Raw genomic sequence first — 12,450 nt, 5'->3', positions numbered from 1 at the left:
TTTTCTGTAGTGAACATGCGTTTACCTTAACAATCAGTTTTCTATTTCTATTCTCTCTGTCGCATTACAGACAACAATAAAATCAGCAACAACAATAACATAATGGCCATATTGTTACTCCCACTCTTTCCCCATTCCCAATAGAGCTAAAGTCTGCAAAGAAACAAGAAGTCCTGGATACTTCCCTACATCACATTATGGTAGTATAAATTAGGTGTAACTGGGCATCTGATTTTTCTCCTCTTAGCGAGTGGCTTTTTCCAATAGAGCAATCAGGACAGTCTCTTTCTCATATGCTGCCTCTCTTGCCTCAAAGATTGACGTTCTCTCTACTGTCACAGAACGCTACTTGCAATTTCAGGTTCTATTCAAGAGAGGTAGTGACGTGGCCATCTCTCCTGGAGGCTGGAATAATTTGGGGCAGAACAAATCCCTCCCCTTCCTTAGCCATCTTGATTCACTACTTTCAACTAGAACTTTACTCAGTAAACATCATCTTTATTGTGGTGTAAGGAATGATGATGTAGGAGGACAAAGTTCAAAGTTCCAGTCTACATGAACTTTCCTATTCACCACTCAAAGGAAAGGTACCTGAAGAGACAGCTGGGCCTCCAAAGAAGGGTATCTCACGAACTATCGTTCCACTACTGAGGTGACTCTCCTGAACTCAGGTTGCATCTTGCATCCAAACATGCATCTCTTAAATGACCTATCCTACTCCTTCCTTAGGAAATCTCCACCCTTCCACAAGAGGAAGTCCAACTTGTTGGCTCACTTCCAATTCCACAGTCTCAAAAAATGCCCAGGGTTAAACCAGATGGGAATTGATAGTTCTAGTCCCTTAGGCTATGGATGGAATATGTGCTCTAGCTTATTATCTATTCCAACTTTCATTAAAGAGAGTCCGAAGTGTCTTTCTTCCCTTACTACGGGAAACATGATATAAAAGCAATCTCTTAAATATTGTTTTTTTTTTTTTTTCATTCTGAGACAACATGTCATTGATATATCTTAAGACTCTAGTAATTCTAACCCTTTAGGAATAAAGGAACACCATTATTGTGGTTAGGGACAGTGGAATTATTCCTGCTTTGCCTAGGACCTGGAATGATTACCAAAAAGAGTTTTCTTTGTTACCCAGGACAATACAGGAATTTGCTCTAATAGAAAGTATTTCACTTGGGGTTTCAACCTCACTGGTATCTCTCGGTTGGGTTCTATGGTGTTCTGATTAACCTTAAAATTGGTGGCTCCCCAGCATGACCAGTTCAAGTCAAAGTTAGGAAACAACATGTGCACTTGCATTTTCCTAAATGCTTTCTTGAACACTTAGAGCAATCATTTCAGGGAGGTCCAAAGAAACATTTATTTACCTTATTAATTGAGATGGAAACTAAAGCTAAGAGCCGAAGTTGCAGATATTTGTGGAAAAAGCAGAACTTAAATCTTGTCCTTTTGATTGCGAGGCAAGTTTCTTCCCAAAATACTGCAGCTGCTTATCATGAAAATATCACTACTTGTGAGATGTCAACTTTCTAATTTGCATTTGGGAAAAGGAAAATTTGTGGTGTGTCAATTTAGGAAAGTCGAGTTATACACAAACAGCTATTTTTACTGGGGACTCTTAGAAGCCCTTAACATGGATAACTAACATGGAGCTAAAAGTAGAGGATACGGTGTGGGGCTTTTCAAATTTACTTGTCTAAGAAATCTTTTCTCCTCACTGCCCTGAAATCAGCATTTGAGGCTATCAATGGGCTTCTTCTCCTAGTTTCAGTACTATAATATCTTGTGATATAATGTAGATTATGTATATTTTCTGGTGTCCTCCCATTCTCCCTTCAATTTCCTTCTCTACTCTCCTGTGCCTTCACAGCCTATTTATTAGTTTAGGTCCTATTCTTTCTTTTTCTTTTTTCCATTCTTATCAGATAAGAAATCTTTTTTTTTTCCATCCTTATTAGTTAAGAAATCTTTTTCTTCCATCCTTATCAGATAAGAAATCTCCCAAAAATATTTGTCAATTTCTTAGAAATTAACCTTAGATGCTTAATTTCCCAGTCATATCTGCATTTTAATTGAGAATTCTTTGGAGAGTAAAAGTAATTGAGTTTCCAAAGAATGAATTCCAATGTGGTATTTCAAGCACAAATTCAAAGGATGGGGAACATACTTTTGAATATGGAAGCCTGTTTATGCCTACAAAATCACACTACATTGAGCACTTATGTAAGGCTGGAGCTGATGATGAGGTGGAACCTGTGATTCACTTTCATACTCATCAGAACCCAGAGACACTGGAGACTCTAGTACTCAGTCCGGGAAAACCCAATCAGGAGTGTGATGAGTAAGGGATAAACTCTCAAAGGCCAAGAGCTGCCTGCTTCTAGACTGTCTGGGAAGTGATGGTAGAATGCCGCATGCTGGTATCTAGTGAGATTTGAAAATCATGTCTACCACCGTGCAATTTTATGATAGAATGGCAGAAAGGAGGTGAGTTTTCACTAGCATCTTTAAGTTTGCCATTTCTTTGTTTCTTGTTAATCATTTCTCTCCCCTGAAGATTAATTATCTAAATTAAACAATTATTGAGAAGTTTGATAGCAACAATTCTTCCCAAAGACTTTGTACCATGGACATGATTGCTAATTTATTCAACTCATTGCGCAGAGCTCACACTTGACAGATGGGGAAAAACCCCTCATTTAGAAAAAAGTATTAACCAGAGAAATAAGAGTAGGGTGCCTCTACCTTTCAGTCAAGAATTGCAAGAAAGCTGCCACAATCAAGATTAACTCAAATTGTTCTCCCTCTTCTCAGTAAGATAAATCAGTAACCCAGAAAACATCACGAATGTTTACAAGGTAAAAGAAAATCTCAGAACTTTCTCTGAATTCAGCTGGCAATTTGAATTGTCAAACAGATCAGAAGAAAAAAAAAAGCAAGTGAAGTCTACTGTTCTTTGTATTTAAGAAAAGACAATGATGAGAGCTTTAGAAATATAATATCTGGCAAGACCACAAATATGATGTTGAATTTATTCCGATTCATACCACTTATCTTGATGTTAAATCTGTTCAAGTTTTATGTCCTGCAGGACTTTCTGATTCAGTTTGTAATGGTGTTTGTGATTCTATACCAGCCTTATTTTCAAATGTGACTACATTTATTACCTTAGCTGTATCTTCAAAAATAGGATCTGAAATCCCAGTAAGTCTCTATGTGGTATCCCTAATCCACGTCTAGTTTTTAGCTGAGGCCGTGCCATCATACTTTTCCTCTTTCCTCTGGCTTTCTCTTATTTTCTTCCAAAGAGTGTAAATTTGCTGCAAACTTGTGGGGCCCTTTATTGTGCCTTGATCCTGTGACGCAGTTCACATTTTCAGTGAAAGTTCTACAGGGGGATGGAGGGCAGTACCCTCAGAAAAACTCACAAATGGGCCAGCACATCCATCTGGTTTAGAGAGAACCATCAGAAACTGTGACAAGGACATTAGGAAAGACAGACAGGAGAGACCATTGAGGGATTTTTCCTCCCTCGGATGTGACTAAAAGAACTGAACCGAACTGCTTATTCCTTGCTCTACGGAACATTAGCAGCAGAATGGGAAGGATTTGAAAGAATATCTCAGCTGCAAAACTTCACTCTAGGGACTATTTCTTTGAGTTGGCTCCAGCTACTTAAATTGAAAATGAAATTAAGCATTTTCAGGGATTTTTTTCAATTCCTCCCCTGCCAGCATCTCCCAAATCGTCTTCACTAGTGAATGAGGCCAAAGGTTCTTGGTAAGATTTGTCCTTGAAAGCACCTGTGACCCTCCCACACTTCACATGGTAGAGACTCTTTGTTAAATTTCATTCAAAGCTGATGTGCACTTTCGTGGCTGTGATGCAATTTGGGTAGTTCTTAAAATGCCTTTAAATTAGACATATAGCATAAACAATGACTCAGGAGAAATTTGCAGCAATTTCAAGTGATATGATTAGGCAACAAGGGACTTTCTGAGAGGGTTGGGATCAGCCACAAAAACATAAAAATGAAAAATAATATTAATGAGTCCTAGTTTCCTTCTAATTGTGTTACAAGACAACCTTCCTATATTATGGGTTTCATTGTGTTCTCCAAAAAGATGTGTTGACATCCTATCCCCCAAAACCTGTGAATGTACCTTATTTAGAAGTAGGGTCATTGTAAATGGAATGAGTTAAAATGAGGTCATACTGGGGCCTTAATCCAATATGGCTGTTGCTCTTATAAGGAAGGGAGAGGAGACATAGACAAACGGAGAGAGGACGGCCATGAAAACATGGAGAAAGAGAATGATTTATGCCACAAGCCAAAGAATGCCAAGGATGTCCAGCCACCCACAGAAGCCAGGAGAGAGACACAGAACAGAAGGAACATGGGCCTGTTGACTTCTAACTTTTTTACTGTGAGACAATAAATTTCTGCTGTTTTAAGCCATACAACTTGTGTTACTTGGTTATGGCAACCCTAGCAAACTAAGACACTTGTCATAAGAATTCTTCCAGACTCTTTCAAAATTCTCTAATAATCTCCATCTGTAGGAGAACTGAATAGTTGACTCGTGAAGTAGTTAGCATAAGTTTACATAAAATAAATATTTTAAGGCTTATAAATGGTCTCTTATTTTCTCTTCTCAATAAATAAGATGAAACAATAGGAAACAAATAATCTTTATCTAAGAGAGAGAAATTTCTCGTGGGCAGGCACATTTCTTGACAATGTTTTTCCTTTATTCTTAGAATAAAAGCCAAATTCCATTACATGTCTTAAATGAATTGTCTTACAGAACTAGGTCTTAGCAACCTCATTCTCTACCACTTTCTTCCTTGCTCAGTGTGCTGCATCTATGCTAGCCAATTTACTGTTTCTCAGATATGCCAGGGATGTTTCTGACTTCATTCTTGGCTCCATCCACTTTCCTTTGTACCTTACTCATAGATCATTTTGTTAAGAGGGGCATTCTTTGACCTCATAATCTAAAGAAGCATTCTTGTTCCATCTCTCTACCCTGCCTAACATTTTGATGGAAAGTGATAAGTACTGAGAAGACACATGTTATTTCTATAAATTCTCCACTTGGACTTGTATGTGCACACAGTTGGCACTAAATAAATACTTGTAGAAGGAATACATTCATGTATGAGTGTAGTCATCATTCCACTATTTCGCAATCTAAACTTGTTGATCGCTTTCTTATTCTTTGATTCAGTTTAAAGATTTGGGGGAGATTACTATGTTGGTGACACTGTGTATATTTTCCCTTGCTCCACATCCAGATTATCCCAATAATTATTAACATGATGACAGCCAGAACTCCCATGCAAAAGTTTCTCTTTTGTCTGTGTTATTAACAAGTAATTGTTGGAGTTAGTTGTATATATTCAGATAGTATATATATTCTTTTCCTTGATAATCATTCATGCACAATGTTCAACATTCTTTGATGACCCTTGCCTTAATCAATTATTACATTGCTTGTGGCAAAATGGGTTAATTTAATTCTCTTATTCCTTCTTATATGGATTAAATAACACTTTTCCATAAAGTAGAGCTTTCACTTTCCATCTTCTTTGTTTTCCTTTTCCTTGTTCTTTTTCCTTCTTTCTTTTTGATTACTGCTATGGAGTAATGGATTATTTTATTCTTTGTGTATGAAAATCCATTACAACAAAGTTTTAGGATGCTCTTTTTGTCTGAACTTGACCAGTGGGAATTTCTGCTTGGGACATGTCCAGTGCCTTCATTATTATTTCTTTTCCATTCCTTTTTTATTTTAGCACTTTCTCTAGTCTGAGAAGAGGCTCAACTTGTAGTTCCCTGCCCCAGTCTTGAGGCTACCCATTTGTTCAAGGAGCTCTTGTTCTTTTCACTCAGGAATTGTATTTAGAAACCAAGCTCGTGGAGTTATTTGTGCCTATTGCTACTGAAGTCTCATGCTTCTAGGCAATTTCAGTGAGCAGAGCTAGGAAATATATAAAATCACGAGTTTATTCCAAAGCCTCAAATTAAACCCAACCCCACTGTGCTGGAGTTTTATATGTTTTTTTCCTTATCTTCCCCATTCCTTCTAAACATGTATCTACAGTAAAAATCTTGGCTCCCAACAAAGTCAATACATTTACTCATTTGTTCAGTTTGAAAATTTATACAAGAGTTCAGAATTACTACAGCAATTCAGCATCACTGTTAATAACAAACCTAAGGGAAATTCAAATGCCCTTTTCAGTTCTTTTTGTCCTTAGAATACATCCTACAGACTTTGTACAGTTAGAGCATTGTTTCCAAAAATTATGTAATCTTGGTGGGATTATATTATCAATTTGATATAAAGCAATGCTTCTTCATTTTTGTTTACATTCATATTTAAGGTCTTCATTTTCATCCTTGTGGACTGATGGATTGATACATAAAACTATTCCCTTTTTCACAAGCCAACATTATCTAATATAGCAGCTTTACTCAGAGACTTGCCCCAATCCCTCTCTCCTCCACCATTGCCAACCACATCTCCCACTACAGGAAATCTTTTTCAATGGTTTCAGGTTTATTTCTAGAGGTTGTTTTTGTTTGTTTGCTTGTTTTTAACGAATAAACAAACAAAAACAAAAATAGTCAAGTTCTTAAATGTATTGTTATTCCTCTCTTTATTAAACCTAAGTTTTGCATCCTGCTTTGTTTTCTTAAAAGATACCTTGGAATAATCAATAGGTATCACAGAGAGGCTCCTGAAATTTTAAGCTGCATATTACTCTATTGTATTGGTTTATAATATGGTTGAGCATCGAGATTACCTTTCACAAATTGTCATTACAAATACTGATGCAATAAATAAACTTGTGCATGTATAGTTTGGTATTAGTGGATGTGTATCTTCAAAGTAAATGGATAGAAATTGCATCATTGCCTCAAATAGTAAATGTGTATATAGTTTTGTTTAATATTGCCAAATTCTCCACATGCTATAATATTTTGCAATCCATCAAAAATATATGTGTGCCAGGAGCAAATCTTTTGTTGGCAAATTTCTTTCTCTTTCTTTTAACCATATCCTACAACAGCAGCTGTCTGGAATGTAGTAGCAATTAAAAAGGTGGTTCCCATTCTAAATACCTTCACCACTTACAGTTAATAAACTTAAGCCTTTTCCAACAACATGAGAAGCAGATAGTATGTTTTGTTTTATTTAAAGCTTTTTTTTTTCCTATACCTATATTGGAGGGAGGATAAGTGAACTTAGAAGCACATGTAGGAAAATTCCACCATTTATGTGCAATATGCAATATTTTTGAGTTCATTTGCCAATCAGTATTTTCACTCACCACATAGGAATTCCATCAGAAATCCTGATATAACAGTATGGAAATCACTGTATCTTTGAACATACATATAAGAAGAGAGTAATAATCATGAACCATTTAGAGAACAAGCACAGAAAGAACCAGGGTTTGAAGGTAACTTGAAAAAGAGAGAGAGAAAAACTCCACCAGAAATGCAACTGCCATCCTGAGGCTTTTCTCAGAAACAATGAAGGAAACACATCACAAAAAGGCTGCTGCTTAGGAAACATTATCCCTTGCATCCTGAACGATAAGAGGGAAAGGCATCCAACGGGAGCCTGCACACTGGGAAGCGGACAGAGCACAAGGCCACACAGCTCCAAACGCCCTGCAACTGAAAATCTGTTAAGCACGGGTGCTTCCTTAGTATCTCAGACCCCAGGGTTAAATGCATTTTTGACACCATCCCTTGAGCAGCTTCATCCACACTTCTTAGATGTTCTATTGAATAATAACAGGAAAGAGAAGCTCATTAATGGTGATATTCCAGCTGTTGACAACTTGCCATGATTAAACCCACACTGACAAGACAACAATCTGAGCATGCTGTGGTAGCCACAAACAACGGATAAATATTTATCAGCACCCACCAGATAGGTCTTCTATGAAAACACTGGCTTGACAGCTATTTTCTAGCTTATTAGTTTCTTTCTCCTAGCAGCGTGCAAATCCATTTACAATTCACATTCAAATATTAATTGAAAATGTATATTCTTAGGATATACTATTATTTATGTTCGGTTAATTCACAACTATCCCGGTGAATGCGAATTCAGATTACATGTTGAATTACTTTACTATTTTGTTTGTCCTCAGTGCCTGTCAACACCAAATGTTTCTTCATTTTATAACCATCATAAATTTTTGTGGCACTTCTGTTGCCGTGAATCACCATGATATCATCCATATCAAACAGGCTTTGCCTACGTTATATCACCTAAACTATTAAATTGTAATTTTCAAGTAAAATCAAATGATTGTAAAAGTAAATGCCTTGCAATCAATTTTTATTTTCCTTTCAGTGAGTATATAATATAAATTTGAGGAATGTGGTGGGGTTATGCGATCTTTAAATTACAGAGTCATTTTAGTGGGTACTATATAAGGTGAAAGAAAAAGTATATGTCACATTTCCTTCTATCCTTGTGAAGGTACTTCTTTTTTGGAGGGTAGGATAGCAAAAGACAGCAAATGAAATTCTTTATTAAAAGAAACAAATGATAATTTCTATCACAATTTCCTTCCAAAAATATCAACTTCAATCATATTTTGTCACATATATTAACTATCAATGCATGTCTTAGAGAAGTAAGCTTTTAAAACTATCCAATTTCTGATGGAAAATTTCACTGCATAGTCTGTGATTGGCTTAGCATCCCTTTGCCAACAGCACCCTCTATGTTCCATATCACAGACAGTTATTTTTCAGGTCAGACAAACTGTAGATGTAACATTTTGTGATAAATACACTCTCAGAAAAGACCATAAGTTATTCAGAAGAATGAACTAGAACCATAGCACGATAGGCTTATGGTTGCCCATATTTTCAAAGATGCATCTTATTGTTTAAACAAGACTTTTATTACTTTTGTTCCTTATCTTTCTAGAATTGATTCATTCAATTGCTATTTTAATCACATTTTATACATACTGAACTGTCATGCTCCCCCTCTTGCATCATCATTTACTACTGGCTGCTAAGGTGTAACTTCAGAATCTTTCTCAACAAAATACTCCTTACTCCCGCAAAGTCTACATAGTAGATATAAGTTACTTTTCATTTCTGTTAATATCGCCCATTGCATAATTACCTCAAAATTTTGCTGAAGCAACCATTTTGAAATGTTGATATACTCGTTGAGAAATGAAAAAGTATCATCATACTTGTTTTATAGAAATGTATTTATTGGGGGTATTTTTCTAAAATCCACAGTTTAAGTACATTTGAAACTATTCCATCTCCTTTTATCAAGATTCTAATGTGATTCCTGATAAGTAACTTGGTCTAAAATTACTTGTTTATGCAGAAATGTACATATAGAAGAGCCATTTTCACTAAGTGGTATAAAACCTTCTAGAAGTTGACAATTTTAGGGCTAATATTTATATCCACTTAAAAAGCAAATGAGTACACCTCTTTTTGAGCATTTGTTATGTGCTCTGCATGTAAATATACTTTACATACATTTTGTTATTTCTTATTTTCCACAATTTAATTAGGTATTATTTTTCCCATTTTTATGGTTGGAAAACTGTGGCTCAGTTTCAGAGAAAGTTTAAGGAATTTTCTTAGGCCACACAGCTAGTCCATGGCAAAGTTGCAAAGCAAACTTAGATTTTTCTGACTCCCAAACTGGTGTTCTTAACCATCACATGATATAGTCTCCCTTCCTTATTAAGTTGGTCTACAAATATGTAAAATTGACAATGAGAAAGCGAACTATATAAATTATGTGTAAAATACATGACATATAGACATACAATTACCTTGTAATTGCTTTATTTAAAATTGCTTTATTTAAAATTATTTTATGCAAAACAAATTGTACCTGAGGAAAATATTTTCATCAGATAGAAGCACATATGTAAGCAGTCACAGTATAAAATGATATATAATGTAAAAATGAAACTTACACATAGAAAGCCACAAATAGCAAAACTTGGAAATTGTATGAACAGAGAATACAATGAAGAAGAAATACAAACATCTTATCAACACAGCAATCTCAACAGTAGTCGAAAAAAATCTAAAACAGAGGTAAGATATACTGCTTTCCTTCAGGCAAAACATTTTTAAAGATTCATTAAAAAGTTGTTTTTAAGAGTGTAGGGTAAAGGAGAATTTCATACACTGATGCTGTAACTGTATATAAGTCACATGATAGCATTTAAAACTTCTGCTTTGATGTAGCCAATACCATGTCCTCTCATAGCCCATTGGCCAAAGTCTGTCCATGACCCGGAAAAGCCTTTGGCTAGGAAAGCATAGAAGGCAGGGATGGAAAGCATAATTGTGAACATATATTACAATCTATCATTACGACTGAAATATAACGGAGCATGTTGATCACACTTTTTTCATCTCCTAAATTGGGTGTATCACTCCAGTGTTCAGGAGGTAGTCAGACAAAAGGTGTGCACACTTACTCACACACACATACACAAACCCAGAGACAATAATCAATCAATGAGGATCCGTTACTGCCTCAGTATGGCTAAAATGTTGCACAATAAACATTTGGTTATTAAAGGGATGGCTGTTTATTTAAAGTGTTAACTATGAACAAGTAGCAAAGTAACACCTAGTTTGTTCTCAATGAATAGAGAACTTAAAAAAATGTCCTTTCCATATATATCTCTCAGGAATCCAGAGTTGTTCTTAGCTTGCATGGAAAGCCACCCCAGCTTTAGTTACTGTCAAGATAACTGAGTGGCAGACACCAGTGGCATTAATAGCGCAAATCTGATGCAATATGGCCAGAATGCACAATTCTGATAGAAAAACAAATCACATCAATCACATCAATAATACTCCTTGTTAACTATTTAAAAGGGTTGATTCAAAAATATTAAATCAAGTTTATCTAACCTCTTTGCATTAAGTGAACAAAATGAAACAAAACTAATTTTCCTAGCCCAGGTAAAGTAATGGTACATACTTTCTTTCTTATAATAAAAGAAAAGCAAACAAACAAAGGACATTGCATTAGCCTACTCAATGCCAATTTAATTTTTCTTACTATGTAAAGCATAATCACTTTGATATTTAACTGCTTATATGTATCATTTATCCATTATCCCATACTAATTCAAATCTCTGCCAATTATGCACAGACTATAGCTAATCACATTCTATCCTGCAGCAATTTCCATAGGTAGCTACACATGATTTATCACTGATTTCATCTGAAAGAAAACAAAGTAGAAAAATTTACATTAATTCTAACTTTTTGTTTTTTTGATTTTTATAAATGCTATGTATATACATATATTGAGAAATATGTATGAATGAATTTAAAGTTTCTCCAACTCTAAAGTTTCTCAAATTTTTCTCATCTTATCTATTCTGATGCTTCCAGGTCGATAAAAATATTTCTATAAATCTTGCTGAAATTGAGAACAGTTAACCTTTGGAAATATTCAAAACTTAGCATTTTTTCAAACTTATGTTTCTCAGTTTTAATTCATATCTATCTCCTGTGTTTCTCACTTAACACTCTGTCTCACTGCCTGTCCTCTAGCCAACCTTCTGCCACTCTCTTGCCTGTTGAACCCACCTGAACCCATGGCTTCTGATGGGCAGAGTGCTTTACATACCAAAAATAGAGGCATAAACAACAATAAAAACTTGGATGCTGATATAAAGAGGAAGAGGGAACTGCTCTATTCTACGTGCAAAGACAAGGGGCAAGTAGTTTCCTGAGGGAACATTTACAGACTGAGAAGCAGGAGAGTACATGAATCCATGGAGTTTAATCACCCAGAGTTTAACACCCAGACTTGAAGGACAGCCTGCTCCATGGCCAACCTTCCGGTAGAGAAGAACCTGCCTCCTTATAGGCCACAAGTTCACAGAGTTGGGGTGGGGGTGGGGGGTGGTGTGGAGAGCGGTGCAGGGACATCCTTGTAAGGATGCAGCCATGGAAAACCCATGGGCGAGGAGAAGTCTTACTTGAAAGGGGAAACCTGAGGAGCTCAGCAGACTTTCCTTCCACTGAGCTAACTCAGACCTGCTAAGGAGGCAAATTCCTGAAAATGGGGAATGAGGAACCTCTGGGGGGAGAGTCATGGGGCAGGAAGCTCCAGAACCATCAAGAGCAGAATGTGCTTCTCCTAACCTTCACGTTATCAAACTCAAGCCACCAACTGCATTGCCAAAGTACTGCAAAAGTACAAAAAGAAATCAATGTTGTTTTTGTTGGTTTCAGAGTGTACATTATTGCTATGTGATATGCAAATAGGTGGTTAGTCTGGAGAGCATCTATAAGCCTGGAACCAAAATCGTGGAAAATATTTTGCACCAACCACAGGAGCCATTCAATACTAATTAGTTATTTAATCCAATTTACATCTGGATACAGTTTG

The 12,450-nt window shown here is 36.1% G+C and overlaps 1 pseudogene; it reads right to left on the bottom strand.

Moving 5' to 3' along the window:
* Positions 1 to 11,987, bottom strand: part of LOC119542953 — a 29,919-nt pseudogene extending 17,932 nt beyond the window's left edge.
* Between the last annotated feature and the right edge of the window lie 463 nt (positions 11,988 to 12,450).

This window comes from Choloepus didactylus, chromosome 8 (assembly GCF_015220235.1).
Source record: "Choloepus didactylus isolate mChoDid1 chromosome 8, mChoDid1.pri, whole genome shotgun sequence".
Classification (NCBI taxonomy): domain Eukaryota; kingdom Metazoa; phylum Chordata; class Mammalia; order Pilosa; family Megalonychidae; genus Choloepus; species Choloepus didactylus.
Note: the sequence above shows the minus strand (reverse complement) of the source record. Positions and strands in the feature narration are given on the sequence as shown.